The sequence below is a fragment of the Elgaria multicarinata genome, chromosome 23, assembly GCF_023053635.1.
Source record: "Elgaria multicarinata webbii isolate HBS135686 ecotype San Diego chromosome 23, rElgMul1.1.pri, whole genome shotgun sequence".
Taxonomy (NCBI): Eukaryota; Metazoa; Chordata; class Lepidosauria; order Squamata; family Anguidae; genus Elgaria; species Elgaria multicarinata.
The window spans coordinates 11,455,433-11,472,266 of NC_086193.1; the positions used below are offsets into that span (position 1 = coordinate 11,455,433).

Genomic DNA, 16,834 nt, shown 5'->3' on the forward strand with positions numbered 1-16,834 from the left:
GTTTGAGATTGCATTGAAAAGGAACTTGCCTGTGAATTGTAGCTAGCTGCTTTGAAGGTGGCTTTGTTTTATTGTGTTGAACATACACTTAATGTGGATTCTTTGGTGTTCAATACAACTGAACTTTAAAATTAAGAATTCTAGTATGTCCAGATTATTTTTGCCTTGGACAAGAAGTTATACAGTTTTTCAAAGTTGAAATCTATGTTAAGGGAAGTGTTGTTGTTGTAGTTCTGTCCCTTTTTCCTGCATTTCACGACAGTAACAGATTTGTTGTAGGATTCAGAGATGCTCAGTGATCTCTTACTGTCTTGTCTTTTAGATTCTGGTTTATAACACTGCATAAATACATTATCATGCCAAAAACGAAGTGCAAGTTCACACCACAGCTGATGGCCAAATTTACCTGCTTCAAGAAGGGTCGTGATGAGAATGAGGCTGAGTGCACCATATGCAGGCCTGGCACTTGCGTGTCTGTTGCACATAAAGCTGCTTTGGATTTGCAAAACCATGTGGACTCAGCGAAGCACAGGGCGGCTGTTCGAGGAGAAAAGTCTTCTTGCAAAGTGACCGATTTCTTTGTGAAACCAGGAACCAAAACGGAGGATGAGATCACTGCATCGGAGGGTACAATGGCCTTCCACACTGTGATGCATCACCACACCTTTAGATCAATGGACTGCACTTCTGACTTGTTCAAGACACTATTCCCTGACTCAGAACTAGCCCGGAAGTTTGCAAGTGCTCGCACCAAGACAGAAGCAATTGTGAGCTCCGTGCTTGCACCACAGTCTGTGGAATATGCCCTGCAAGCAATGAAAGACTACAACATTCCATACTGTGGAGTCTCAACGGATGCAAGCAACCATGGTGCGGTGAAAATATTTCCAGTTCTAGTTCAGTATTTTGACTGGAAGAATGGTGGGTTGCAGTCCAAGCTCATCGAACTGAAAAACACACCAAATGAGACAGCAGATACAATTGCAAACTATGTGAAGGGCACTCTGGAGAAGAACGGCTTGTTGGAGAAGTGCATTGCCTTCACAGGTGACAACTGCAATACCATGTTTGGTGGACTACGGCGGGCTGAGCAAGGGAATAACGTCTTGGCAAACTTGAAAAGGGTGCTGCAGAAGACCACTTTGATTGGTGTGGGTTGCTCAGCACACATTTTGAACAATTGTGTACATTACGGGGCACAGAAACTAGATGTGAAAGTGGATACTAATATTTCTAACATATACCAATACTTCCACATTTACACAGTGAGAACAGAGAGTCTGAAGGAGTTTTGCCATTTTGTGGAAATTGACTTTAGACAGATGCTTCCCCACAGCAGGACACGGTGGCTATCCTTATTCCCTGCAATCACAAGGCTACTACAGATGTTTCCAGCCGTGAAGTCCTTCTTTCTTTCTCTAGACGATCCACCTCCTGAGATCCAGAAGTTCTTTGAAGACAGCTTCAGCGAGATCTACCTCTGGCACATGCACGCACTCTTGAGCATGTTCCACAAATACATCGAGGAGCTGGAGCGTGAGAACAACTCCGTGGTGGAAGTGTTGAAATGTTTGGACTCTGTCACGTACGTCCTCCGTGAACGGGAGACCAACCATTTTTTGTCTCTTAAAGTTAGGGAACTCCTGGGGAAAAATCGCAGGGAGGGACTTGATGCACGGTGTGACTCATTCTGTGCCCAAATAAATCAGCAGTACAAGAGGTGCATTGACTATCTCCAGAAGTGGATGAGACCCCTAGAAGAGTTCTCAATATTCAAATGGATTGCCCTGACTGAGGAACCAAAATGGGCTGATGTGCAGACTACTATGGAGTACTTGACAGAGAAGGGAGTGGTCATCAATGATGTCAGTTGCTTTGATCAGTTTGCAAATCTGAAAAAATATTTTGAAAGTATGTGTGATGACGTTGACTTCAAAGACTTGATGGCACATCAAAAGTGGACTAAATTTTTTGAAAGTTCAAAAACTGCAGATTACTACTCTGAACTGCTGAAGATCGCACAGTTCTTTTATGCAATTCCGTCACACAATGCAAATGTGGAACGTATCTTCTCGATGATGGAAACACAGTGGACGAAAGAAAGGAGCCAGTTGATTGTAAGCCTATGCGGCAGGGTCTTGCTATTTACTGTTTTACTCTGTACAGCACCATGTACATTGATGGTGCTATATAAATAAATAATAATAATAATAATAATAATAATAATAATAATAATAATAATAATAATAATAATAATAATAATGAAAGGACTCTTACAGCTTAAATATAATTACAAGAATTGGACTTGCAAGCAGTTTTACCGTTTCCTGTTAAACACTCCACCCCTTTTAAGAAAAATAAGGTCTGGTGAAAAATATTCCAGGCCATGTCTTGAAGAAAAGTCTTAGAATTTGTACAGGAAATAAAAATATGTTAAATTCTGAAACTGCATATTAGGCATTGTATTTTATATTGTATTTTGTATTTGTGTTTTTAGTCTTGATGTTTTATTACTTTTTTATGGTTTCAATTTTTGTGGCAATACAGGCTAAAAGCCTATTGAAAGAAGTTTATGGCAATTGATAAAATATTGCTGAGATTTTGTGATTATATGTTTCTACAATTGTATATTGTTTTTCAAATGCCAAGCCATGGTGGACCTCCTGGGTGGGTTACGCAGACCACCAATTGGGAACCACTATTCTAATGTGTTCTATGACTGTTGTGGTTGTTTATTAAGTTATAAAAATAAAGAAATAGTATTATATAAGTGTTAATTCTTTTTTTAGTATTTAATACCTTATTATATAGTTGTGTGCCTTTGGCACTCATTGGTTGCTATCATTTACTTTTTGTGAACCACCCAGAGAGCTTCGGCTATTGGGCAGTATAAAAATGTAATAAATAAATAAATGTGACGGAGGCCACACCCCCTTGGGGGCCGGACATGTTGAGTTGGCTCCGCCTTGGGGGTGGGCATGTTGGGGTGGCCACGCCTCCTGAGGGCGGCCATTTTGTCCTCCTTTTTGGTTTCCAAAATATGGTCACCCTACTAAACTCCATTGAACTTACTTCTGAGTAGGATTCGGCTACACTGCCTAGTCATTCACACAAAGTGAACCAGAATTAACCTGAACTTCACACTGACTATCCCTTTAATATTGCTAGCATATTAAATGTCTGACTTGTGGTTTGGGGTGTAGTGGCTAGAGTGTCGGACTGAGAGTCGGAAGATCTGGGTTCTAGTCTACACTCAGCCATGGAAGCTCACTGGGTGTTTTGGGGCCAGTCACAGACTCTCAGCCCATCCTACCTCGCAGGCTTGTTGTTGTGAGGATAAAATGGAGAGGAGGATTATGTACACTGCTTTGGGTTCCTTAGAGGGAAAATGGTGGGATATAAATGGAATAAATAAATAAATAAATAAATAAATAAATAAATAAATCCTAACTCTTGTAACTTGTAGTCAGATGTTTTGATAGTGGTCGTAACAGAGATTGGTAGAAACGCAACACTGAGGCCTTATGGTGGGTGCTTCTCACCAGTTCTCCCACTATTGTACAGATAAAAATCTGCAAAAGGCTATGCCTGGAGCAAGACCTTTAATAGAAATTGTGAAAATCTAGTTCATATTACATCTCAAGTGTTACAATGTTTTAAAGAGAGACGCTCTTTCTTGCTCAATATTCAATCACATTGAATGGGCCTGAGAAAAGATTGCTACAGTGACCCAATCCTTCTTCCTCTTTTCTTTCTCCACCCTTGTCTGGGAATAAGTCCTGTTAATCTCAGTGAGGCTTGCATTTGGTTAGGGCACAATCCTTTGCATGCTGTCTGTGCAGTGCGGGGAGTTGTAGGACATTTCTTTCCTTACTGCCAGTTCCCCATTTTCTGTTTAGTCTAGCAGTTGTGTACCAGGTCCTAACCCCCCCAGTGCGCTTTAGCCTTTGTTTTTTCTAATCCAGGACCTGTTTTCTTTAGAAAAATGGAAAATTATAGATTTCCTTTTGCATTGGTCTGCTATGAGGACAGCAAAAAGAACCTCCACAAAGAAATGTTTACAGCAACTAAAAATTCATGTTAATTTCAGATACATTGAATGGCTCACTTTATTTCAGTGGTTTTAACATTAACCTGTTTTGTAGAACACGTTTGTCTTAATTGTGAGCTGTAAAATCAGACATGTGGCGAAGGCCACGCCCCCTGGGGGCCGGTCATGTCAGGATGGGCCCGCCTTGGGGGCTGAGCAGGTTGGGTTGGGCACGCCTCCTTGAGCCACGTTGTCCTCCTTTTGGGGTTCCAAAATAGGGTCACGCTATGTTAGCAGAACCACCTCCATTTTCTAAAGGAAGCTGTAAAGTATCCATTACACACCAGGCGAAATGTCACGTAGCAGGGCGTCTTCAAGGGTGGCTTCATGTAACTGTCTTATCTAACCAAAACAATAGTTTCTCGGCTCCAGGCAGAAAGTTAACTTGCAGTAACTTACTGTTACAAAGGGATTGTTTTGCAGAAGACAGGAAGCTCTGGTGTTACGTTCTGATTGGTTAATATTGCTATGGGGCACTGCCCCTTTCAGGCTTGAAAAGCTATGCTGAATTTCCAATTCTTTGTCTGACTGTTGCTTTCAAGACTCTCAGATCTTGATTATAATCAATAAAGCGCTTTTGAACCCTCTGTCGCTGGAAAGTGTGGAGTCGTTCTTAGGGGCTGAATTGGATCTCGTTCCTAAGGGCAAAGAACTTGTCTAACACTGGGCTCCACAATTCCAGAAGGACGCAGATAAGCTGGAGCGTGTTCAGAGTTGGGCAGCCAGGATGATCAGGGGTCTGGAAACAAAGCCCTATGAAGAGAGACTGAAAGAACTGGGCACGTTTAGCCTGGAGAAGAGAAGATGGAGGGGAGACATGATAGCAGTCTTCAAATACTTAAAAGGTTGTCCCACAGAGGAGGGCCAGGATCTCTTCTCGATCCTCCCAGAGTGCAGGACACGGAATAACGGGCTCAAGTTAAAGGAAGCCAGATTCCGGCTGGACATCAGGAAAAACTTCCTGACTGTTAGAGCAGTGCGACGGTGGAATCAGCTACCTAGGGAGGTTGTGGGCTCTCCCACACTAGAAGCCTTCAAGAGGCAGCTGGACAAGCATCTGTCAGGGATGCTTTAGGGTGGATTCCTGCATTGAGCAGGGGGTTGGACTCGATGGCCTTGTAGGCCCCTTCCAACTCTGCTATTCTATGATTCTAAGGTGGAAAAAAGGTGGGATATAAATGCAACAATAAATAAATAAGTCCTACAACCCTCCAGAGAGAATTTTCAGGCATAGCAGGAAGTAGGCTTAGGGTGACCCTATGGAAAGGAGGACCGGGCTCCTATATCTTCAAGGGTTATATAGAAAAGGGAGTTTCATGACATCTCATTTGTACGCCTGCAGCACCTGGTGAAATCCCCTCTTCGTCACAACAGTTAAAGCTGCAGGAGCCTTGCCCTCTTTTCCATCTGGTCAAAAGGGCAGGGCTCTCTTGACCAGATATTATTATTATTATTATTATTATTATTATTATTATTATTATTAGTTACGTGATGTGCTCTCATTAGACTCGTGTACAGACTTGCACACGTTCTAATGAGACTCACACCCTTGGCAATAGAGCGTCTGTGGCTAAGTAAGGTGACTCTTACTCAAGAAACTTACAGCACTGAAGGGGATAACGCCACAATGGCAGATTTATTGAGGTTGAAACAAATACAAAGGCACAAGCTAGTTTTGGGGAAATTAGCTGAGCAAGTAGAGGCTTAGAAGCAGTTTCAAGACTGAAAAATAGACTTTTTGAGACTTAAGTAGGGTGACCCTATGAAAAGGAGGACAGGGCTGTATAGGGTGACCCTATGAAAAAGAGGACAGGGCTCCTCTATCTTTAACAGTTATATTGAAAAGGAAATGTCAGCATGTGTCATTTGTATATATGGGGAACCTGGTGAAATGTCCTCTTCATCACAAAAGTTAAAGCTGCAGGAGCCCTGCCCTCTTTTAAATCTGGTCACTCTAGTATAGCTCCTACACCTTTAACTGTTGTGACGAAGAGGGAATTTCACCAGGTTGTCCATATATACACAAATGTCACCTGCTGAAATTCCCTTTTCTATGCAACTGTTGAAGATACAGGAGTCCTGTCCTCCTTTTCATATGCCCTAGACTTAAGAGAATACACACAGAGACAGCAGGGGAAAGAGTAGTGGGAATCTTTAAAGGCAATATACCTTTCCTTGGGGAGCGTTGCAACTCCTGGTCTTAGGTGAAGAGGCAAAGAATACAGCGAGGCAAAGCACTCACCCATAGTGCTTTGGAAAGTCTAGTATGCCCTGGGTTGCTGGTTCAAGAGAGAGCGAGAGAGCCAGCCTCCACCCTTCCCTTCAACTTGAGGGTTTTTGTATGATCTTATCTAAAGATCCACTGGCTATGGGAACAAAAGAGGGTGATTTGGGATGATGGCTGTACTTGATGCAGCCTGGAGTTCAGCCACAGGGCTGCATTAGCAGGTGTATGACCAGGTATGACTCTTGCTATCCAGCATTCATATTCTGCTTAGTTTGTCTCTGGGGCATGCGTTTGAAGAAGTCTATCAGGAAATGGTTACTTGACCTAGGCCTTCTGTGAATGCTCTCAGTCTGTAGGTGGGGTTTTGGGTCGCTTCAAAATGGAGTCAGTACTGCTCACAGAAGCTACCTTGTAACATACTGAATATAATAGTATTAATATTCTAATAATACTTTACAATGTGATGATATGGTATTTTAATGTGTGCCGCTTAGAGATGTTAATATACCCAGTGGTATAAAATTATTATTATTATTAGTAGTAGTAGTAGTAGTAGTAGTAGTAGTAGTATTGCGTCCAGTTCTGGGCTCCACAATTCAAGAAGGACGCAGACAAGCTGGAGCGTGTTCAGAGGAGGGCAACCAGGATCTCTTAAAAGGTTGCCACTCAGAGGAGGGCCAGGATCTCTTCTCGATCCTCCCAGAGTGCAGGTCACAGAATAATGGACTCAAGTTAAAGGAAGCCAGATTCCGGCTGGACATCAGGAAAAACTTCCTGATTGTTAGAGCAGTGCAACAATGGAATCAGTTACCTAGGGAGGTTGTGGGCTCTCCCACACTAGAGGCCTTCAAGAAGCAGCTGGACAAGCATCTGTCGGGGATGCTTTAGGGTGGATTCCTTGTAGGTCCCTTCCAACTCTGCTATTCTATGATTCTATGATTATTATTATATGATCTCGCAAAGAAGCAAAGCTCAGAGAATGGCAATAAGGGACGGGACCTTCTCTGTGGTGCCCCCCCCAATTATGGAATGCTCTCCCCAACGAGGCCCGCCTCGTGCCCACATTGCTATCTTTTCAGCGTAGGTTCAAGCTTTTCTCTTTCCCCAGGCCTTTAGCAATAAGTGATGAGTTTCATCGATCCTAGGTCTGTTTTTATAGTTGTTTTTAGATATATGTTTCTGTGATGTATGTTTGTGTGGTTTTTAAATTCTGTATATTGTTTTTAAATGTTTTTAATCTTGTGTAAACCGCCCAGAGAGCTTTGGCTATGGGGTGGAATAGAAATAATAATAATAATAATAATAATAATAATAATAATAATAATAGTAGTAGTAGTAGAAGAAGAAGAAGAAGAAGAAGAAGAAGAAGAAGAACCAAACACATTTCTCCATCCACGCCTAGCTCCCAGCTCACCCCAGACTATGACCGCACTGGCAATGGCCTTGTCGTCCAGTTTTTGGTGTCTGCGCCCAAGGAATTTCTATCTCTTCTCCACGTCTGTCCTGAATATTCATGTATTTGAGATGAATATTCAGCGAATGAATTTGCCGCTGCAAAGGTTTTCACCGGGGGAATCGTTCGGCGGATGACGTTCCAACCTTTCGCAACCGCGTTTTGCAGGAGCATAGCTAGGACGAGCAAAGGAGAAAGCGGGTGTTCCTAGCGTACGCTGTTAAAATACATTTTAGATGTCGAAACAGAAAGTTTCCCAGGAGAGGGGAAGAAAGACAGGCGCTGTGTGTGTGTGTAGAAGGAAATGCCACCAAAGAATCTCATTCTTTGGGTTCGCAAATGACATTTACAGTGTATTCCTATCCATGTCTACTCAGAAGTAAGCACTGTCAATTTAAGGCTTACTCCGAAGTAAGTAGGTGTAGGGTTATTTAGTATATTTTCCAATCTCCTCTTCTTCCACTCCGTGACTACCCGAGGCGATATACAATAATATATACTACAAACGAGAAAGATCTTGGAATTGTTGTAGATCACAAGCTGAATATGAGCCAACAGTGCGATATGGCTGCAAGAAAGGCAAATGCTATTTTGGGCTGCATTAATAGAAGTATGGCTTCCAAATCACGTGCGGTACTGGTTCCTCTCTGTTCGGCCCTGGTTAGGCCTCATCTAGAGTATTGTGTCCAGTTCTGGTGTTAGCAGTAGGGTGACCATATGACCGGATTTCTACTGTAAGCCGGTAAATCCGGGAGGGGGAGGGAAATCCGGATTTTTTACAAAGAGCAGCTCTAATGGGAATTAACAAAAATGCTTATAACTCCGTCATTTTTTAAGATAAAAACATGAAACTTGGCACAATGGTAGCTCTTACGAAGGGATTTAGTCATACCAAATTTGAAACAGATCTGTTCATTCACTGATTTTTTAGGAATTTTTTAAAAATTAAGGTTTTAAAATTATTATTTTTTAAATCGTCATTTTTAAAGATAAAGAGATGAAACTTTGCATCATGAAAGGACTTAGGTAGAGCTTTAGCCACACCAAATTTGAAACAGATCCGTTGATCCATTGATTTTTTAAGAATTTTTTAAAAATTGAGGTTTTAAAATTATTATTTTTAAAATCGTCATTTTTAAAGATAAAGCGATGAAACTTTGTACCATGATAGGATTTAGGTAGAGCTTTAGCCACACCAAATTTGAAAGAGATCCATTCATCCATTGATTTTTTAGGAATTTTTTTAAAAATGAGGTTTTAAAATTATTATTTTTTAAACTGTCATTTTTAAAGATAAAGAGCTGAAAGTTGGCACCATGATAGCTTTTAGGTAGAGCTTTAGCCATACCAAATTTGAAACAGATCTGGGGCCAGTAGCAAAGCCTTTTAACAACAACAGCAGCTTGCAATGAGTGAAGATACAGTCAGAAAAAATATTTGAGGGAAGGGGAGAATGGAACACTTTTTATACTGTTGTTTTTATACTGTTTTTATGTTTTTTAAATTTTTGTATACTTTTAATGTTTACTATTTTTAATTGTTGTAAACCGCCCAGAGAGCTTCGGCTGTGGGGCGGTATATAAATGTAATTAAATAAATAAATAAATAAATAAATAAATAAAATAACGCAAAGAGTATAGCAAAAGCTTCAAAGTACAGCAAAACCTACAAAAGTAGGAGTGAGTGAAGTTAATTTCAGATACATTGAATCTCTCACTTGTTCTTTATTTCAGTGATTTTAACATTAAGATGTTATGAAGAAGAGATTTGTCTTAAATGTGTGCTGTAAAATCAGACATGTGACCAAGGCTATGTTCGGGTGGGCACGCCCCCTTGGTGCTGGACACGCCCCCTTGGGGGCGACCATGTTGTCCTCCTTTTTGTTTTCCAAAATATGGTCACCCTAGCCTCTTCCATATAATTGTTCTTCTGTTAGATTAAGGGGAGAAAACAGGTGATGAAAATCTCAATAAACCTGAACTATGCAAAGTCTTTGAGATGCACTTAAAAAGAAGTTGCCTGTGAATTTAGCTAAATGCTCTCCAAGTGGTTTTATTTTAGTGTGTTGAACATCGTAATACACGTGATGGGGGTTAGATATTGAACTTTTGTGTTCAATAAACTGAACTTTAAAATTAAGAATTAGAGTATGTCCAGATACTTTTTGCCTGAGACCAGTAGATCTATCGTTTTTTATACTTGAAATCTATGTAAAGGGAAATTACGAAACGTGTGCTGGCAGCAGTTGAATTACTCGAACATTTTAGAAGGGAAAGGAAGATGCCACCAATGTGCTTTTGCTTCATCAGTGTATGGGATGTAGCAACCTCTGATAGTCATGATAGTTGTACATTAGAGAAACATCCTTATTCTGTTCTTTCTGGTTTGAAAGAGAGATAATGGCCTGAATTCAATTGCTCCTCCTAACTGGAGTAGACACAGTGAATCCGTGGGAACTTGGTAGGTCCCCATTTCTCTAAGTTTCATTGCTTCAATGTGCCTGCTCTGGGGGGTACTAGCAATCGGACTGGTGATCTGACCTGTTTCTGTAATAGCCAGAGATCTGAGATATTGCTAGATCCAGAATTCCGCCCACTGAGAAGCTGAGTTCCAAAAGCGTTGACTTCCTTTCAGAACTGCTGCGGATTGCCCAGTTCTTTTGTGATTCCCTCCCACAATGCCAGTGTGGACGGTGTGAGAAATGCACAACCAAGACGTGATCGCAGTGGCACCCTCCTTGTTCCTTAGCAACTGGTATTTAGTGCCAAACCGCATCTGACACTGAGGGTAATTAATATAGGGTCATCATGACTAATACCCATTGATAGGATTAATCCTAGGTTGATTAGCTTGAATCGAGGACTGTCCCTAGAATCTAGAAATGGCTCTAGAAAATCAACTTCCAAGAGGCTTGCGTAAGGTTATCTAGGGAGTCCTAGGCATTGGTGGAAATTTGAACTCAAGACTTTTGCATTCAGGGCGCATAGACTAACAAGGCTATTTCTTTATTAACACACACACCAAATTTACTGCAATACAGGAATCCAAGGTAATGTCACTACCATCTTCTGGACCCTGTCATACTTAGTGCCAGGGTAACTAAAAGGACCCTTCACTACTATGGCACTCTGGAAACCTGAAGGCATCACATGTTAGTCTTCCATTCAAACAAAAGGGCTTTCAAGTGATTCTCTTTGAACTATCTCAGCCATCTCAGACTAGGCCTTGCTCTCTAGAGGTCAAGATGGAGATCACTGACTCTTCGACAGACAGATACAGGGAGTCTGTGAACCACTAACTCTCTTCCCTGCCTAGCTGAATTCTTAGCCCTTGGTCTGCTCTTCTGCCTTCTGTAGGGTGACTCTATGAAAAGGAAGGACAGGGCTTCTGTAACAATTGTAGAGGGAAAGGAATTTCAGCAGGTGTCATTTGTATGCATGGAGTACCTGATGGAATTCCCTTGTCATCAAACAGTTCAGCCTGCAGGAGCTCTGCCCTCTTTTGTATCTGGTCACTCTAGTATAGCTCCTGCAGCTTTCACTGTTGAGATAAAAAGGGAAATTCCCTTTCCTCTAAAACGGTTGAAGATACAGGAGCCCTGGCCTCCTTTCCATATGGCCACCCTACCTTCTGCTATGACATCGTCTTTCATCACCATACCCCACTTTGAATATTTCCCTTGAGCCCGCCTCACAAATCCCAGGTCACCATGGGAACAGCCATAAACAGGTTGACATCATTGCAAGTGTGTGGCCTATTCCTTACCGGACTTTGGGCCGGTAAGGACTGCAGCTGTGAGACTCAGCATTAGGGAAACTTTCCAGAGCGGTGGCCTTTCAACATCATGGCAGGTAAGACATTTTTTCTTAGATGTGGAAGATGGAATGAGGAATAATGTCAGAAAGAATTTCTGTCTGTTGGTTTTATAAACTTTTTTAGATATAAGTAAACCCACGTATCCGAAAAGGCAGTCTCATTTCTATCTTGATGAGAGGAAAATTTGATGTTGCTATAGTATTGATCCAGGTTAAAAAGTCAATGAAACTATGTGGATTTGCAAAAATTAAAAAAAATATCGTCTATGTATCGTTTATAGAATAGTATTTCCTTATACTGTCTTTTTTGCTAAATGTAAGCCGCTCCGAGAGCCTTTTTTGGCTGAGGAGCGGGGTATAAGTATGATAAATAAATAAATAAATAAATAAATAAATAAATATAGAAGGGGTTTTGAGCCGGATGAGAGATAAAATCCTCTTCCAGCCGTGCCATGATTAAATTGGCCGCACTAGGGGCAAAAGGGCTTCCCATGGCAACGCCTCGAATCTGCAGGAATTGTTTTTCATCAAATCTAAAATAGTTTTTTTCTAATATGATCTCAGTAAGTTCTAATAGGACATAGGTAGGTGGAGAAAGATTCTCCCGTTTCTTGAGATACCATTCAACAGTATTGCGTGCCTCAATATGGGGGGTAGCATCGAGGGAATGGACGTCAAAAATTGCCACAATGGCATCGGGCGGAATATATTTACCCTCTATTTTATAGATGAAATCAAAGTTTTCTTTTAAATATGAAAGCATTTGCGCCACGAAGGGGTGCAAGAAATGGTCAACGTATTGGGAGAAGCAGGGCCGGTGCTACCATTAGGCCCACTAGGCAGCCGCCCAGGGCGCAGACCTCAGAGGGGCGCCGTACTGCCCTTTAAGGGTCACCGTTTTATACCAATTAGCTGTTTTAAGAAAAAACAGAATAAGTTCAAGTTTTGTGCTTTTTATTTTTTCTACAAAACATCTGTTCTTAAAAATCAAAGTTGGCCATTTGCGGGGGGGAGTTCAATAAACGCTTCCATAAACTGATGTGTCTTCTTCCCAACAGAATCCAGAGAGGATTTCAAACTGCCCCGGATCCCTCAGGAGAGAGGAATGACCAAGGAAACACCTCTGCCAAGCCCACGTCGTGATGAGTGGAGCCGTAAAACGACTCAGTTTCAAGCGAAGCCATGGCCAACGTACCAGCCGACAAAAGTGCCCTCCAGACTGCCCAAGTTGGTGGAGGCCTCCTTGCCGAGGCCGGAAAGAAATAACAATTTCTTCCTTCGCGGAGTGCCAGTAGAGGAGCCTGTGCCGCCGCCAACAACGGTACAGAAGCCGGTGCCGCCTCGTGTGCGGACCCCAGATATTACCAGCTTGTGGGTCAACCCACAATACGCGACTACCCTGGAGCCGGTGACACCCCCAACACAGAGCCGAGGAGCAACTTCGCCAAAGAAGCCACGCCGGGCATCTCTCCAAAAGTCAAAGGCGACCTGCGTCGGAAAGGCCGCTCCGGCAAAAGCGAGAGAGACGCCTTGGCAAAAGACCGATGGACCCAACCCACCACCTTCGACTTCGTCCAGGCCAACGCGGCTTTACTATCCAAAGCCGCCGCACAGGTCAGTGACGAGACTACGACATTTGTAAGGATTCGCCAGGATTCCTATTGATAAATCAGGGTTAGGGGGAAGGGGTTGTTGCAAACCATTTTGCCCATTTTGCTCAAAGCTTGACATTTGCTTTCAAAAACGGGTTTTTAATGGTTTGTACATGTTTTTTCAGTGTTGGAAGAAAGGGGATCGCCCTGATCGTAGGGATGCAGGGGGCGCTTTCAATTGACACCCACGGGATTGCGGTCTTGTTCCTAATGATTTGGAGTAGTTGCCTCAATTGAAAGGCATCATGGTACAGCCTAAGATTTGGGACACCCAACCCCCCTAGTTTAGTTGGCTGGAAGAGAGTCGCTTGATTGACACGGATGCGCTTGCCCCCTCCACTGCACGTGGCTAGAGCTTGTTGCCAACGTTTGAACTCATTTCCAGGAATCTCTACTGGCAAGGTATGAAACAGAGAAGACGGTTTAGGCAACAAAGTCCATTTCAGGGCCGTATTCCTCCTTAGTCAAGATAAATTAAGTTCCTTCCACAGAATCACTTGAAAACCCTTTTGTCTGAATGGAAGACTAACATGTTATGCCTTCATTTTTCCAGAGTGCCATAGGATTGATTATATCCATCTTGGGTCCATCGGTCAGCCCTGGCTTTGCCACGGCCTTTTCCACGCAGGCCGCCATCGATGTCGGGAGAGATGTCAGGCGTGGCTTCGGCGGCGAAGTTGTCACTAGGCTCTGCAGACGGGGAGGCACCGGCTTCGGGGTAGACGTGTGGGGTGGCTCTGGCCACCTGGTGATATCTGGGCTCCGCACAGGAGGCGGCAACTGCTTCTGTACCGTTGTTGGAGGCGGCACAGGCTTCTCTACTGGCATTTGACAAGGGCCCTGGACTGGCTTCGGCCAAGGGGCCCTTCTTTCCATCACGGGCCTTGGAAGAAGGCCTCCACCACCTTCGGCAGGCTGGTCGGCACTTGTTTCGGCTGAGGAGTTGGCATGGCAGCTAGACGGTTCGCGACGTGGGCTAGGCAGAGGTCTTGTTTCAGTATGTACACTCCACTCTCCTGAGGGATCCGGGACATTCTCCAATCCTCTCTGGGTTCTGCTGGGAAGAAGACACATCAGTTGATGTCAGCATTGCATTCCCAATGTAGTTTTTATATGTTTATGTTTTTATGTTTTTGGTTCATTACACTGAAATCTGTTGATTTAAAACTTCTGTAAATACTAATAAATCAATACATATTTTTGAGCTGGTTGTCTCTGCTGGATCTTCTGTTCGGTAGTACCCCTCCCCCTGCAAGAAAGGTGATAGCCCACTTGCTGCCGCAGGTGAATGTGTTGGAATTCCCCGAATACTGGGCCAAACCACTGGGCCTCCCTGTCTTAGTATTGCCTGTGTTCCTTTGAAGTGGTTAACACTCCTGCTGAGAGGAAGTTTCTAATTTATTGAAGAACTTGTCGGCTCCCAATACACACAGAGCTTTCTGAACTTGGCTAAAACTTTTTAAAAATCACTAAAAATCAGCGGATGGACCTATATGCTTCAAAATTGCCATGCATCAAGCCCTTATAAAGACCTACCATATTTAAAGGCTATCATGGTGCCTAGTTACATGGCTTTACCTTTAAAAATGACAGAGATGAATGCATTTTTGTAAAAGGAGAATGGTAAAACTTTTTAAAAAACGACTAAAAACCAGCGGATGAACCTATTTGCTTCAAAATTGCCATGCATCTAGCCCTACTTAGGTTCTATCATGCTGCAATATTGCAGGTGTGTAGCTTGAAAAATGACAGCGTATTTTTAAAGAATAATTTTAAAAACTCAAACTTTTTTAAAAAACCTAAAAAGTAGCAGATGAAGCCATGTGTTTCAAAATTGCCATTCCTAAGGATATATTTAGAAGCTATCCGGTTGCCAAGTTATGTGTGTTTACCTTAAAAAATGATGGTGATCAATGCATTTTTGTAAATGGGGGGATGGTTTGAGGGTAAAATCTTAAAAATCAGTGGATGAACATCTGTGCTTCAAAACTGCCCTGCATCAAGCCCCGCTTAGGTTCTATCACAATGCAAAGTTACATGTGTGTTTCTTGAAAAATGAGGAAGTTATAGCACTTTGAAGTGACTGGAACTCACATTTTTAAAAAGTCATTGCAAGAAAACTGATGGACATATCTGTCTAAAATTGGAAATGCTTAAGCATCTCCAAGGTATCTGTAAGCTCACCAAATTTCATTTTTATATCATTAAAAATAAAAAAGTTATAGACATTTCTTTAGGCCAATGTAATCCTATGGCAAACCTCCCTTGACAGGAGGGGGTTGCACTTGCTGGAGAAAGGGGAGCAGAGGGGAAGAAAAGCAGATGGAGCGCTTCGTCTTCTTTTGTGTTCACTAAACTCCATGGAACTTACTTCTGAGTAGGATTCGGCTACACTGCCTAGTCATTCACACAAAGTGAACCAGAATTAACCTGAACTTCACACTGACTATCCCTTTAATATTGCTAGCATATTAAATGTCTGACTTGTGGTTTGGGGTGTAGTGGCTAGAGTGTCGGACTGAGAGTCAGAAGATCTGGGTTCTAGTCTACACTCAGCCATGGAAGCTCACTGGGTGTTTTGGGGCCAGTCACAGACTCTCAGCCCATCCTACCTCGCAGGCTTGTTGTTGTGAGGATAAAATGGAGAGGAGGATTATGTACACTGCTTTGGGTTCCTTAGAGGGAAAATGGTGGGATATAAATGGAATAAATAAATAAATAAATAAATAAATAAATCCTAACTCTTGTAACTTGTAGTCAGATGTTTTGATAGTGGTCGTAACAGAGTTTGGTAGAAACTCAACACTGAGGCCTTATGGTGGGTGCTTCTCACCAGTTCTCCCACTATTGTACAGATAAACATCTGCAAAAGGCTGTGCCTGGAGCAAGACCTTTAATAGAAATTGTGAAAATCTAGTTCATATTACATCTCAAGTGTTACAATGTTTTAAAGAGAGACGCTCTTTCTTGCTCAATATTCAATCACATTGAATGGGCCTGAGAAAAGATTGCTGCAGTGACCCAATCCTTCTTCCTCTTTTCTTTCTCCACCCTTGTCTGGGAATAAGTCCTGTTAATCTCAGTGAGGCTCGCTTTTGGTTAGGGCACAATCCTTTGCATGCTGTCTGTGCAGTGCTGGGAGTTGTAGGACGTTTCTTTCCTCACTGCCAGTTCCCCATTTTCTGTTTAGTCTAGCAGTTGTGTACCAGGTCCTAACCCCCCAGTGCGCTTTAGCCTTTGTTTTTTCTAATCCAGGACCTGTTTTCTTTAGAAAAATGGAAAATTATAGATTTTCTTTTGCATTGGTCTGCTATGAGGACAGCAAAAAGAACCTCCACAAAGAAATGTTTACAGCAACTAAAAATTCATGTTAATTTCAGATACATTGAATGGCTCACTTTATTTCAGTGGTTTTAACATTAACCTGTTTTGTAGAACACGTTTGTCTTAATTGTGAGCTGTAAAATCAGACACGTGGCGAAGGCCACGCCCCCTGGAGGCCGGTCATGTCAGGATGGGCCCGCCTTGGGGGCTGAGCAGGTTGGGTTGGGCACGCCTCCTTGAGCCACGTTGTCCTCCTTTTGGGGTTCCAAAATA

The 16,834-nt window shown here is 42.5% G+C and overlaps 1 protein-coding gene across 1 annotated transcript in view; it reads right to left on the reverse strand.

Annotated features, from left to right (window-relative positions):
* The window catches only part of LOC134413032 (uncharacterized), a 192,776-nt gene that overhangs the window by 89,327 nt on the left and 86,615 nt on the right, over window positions 1-16,834 (reverse strand). The window lies entirely within an intron of this gene.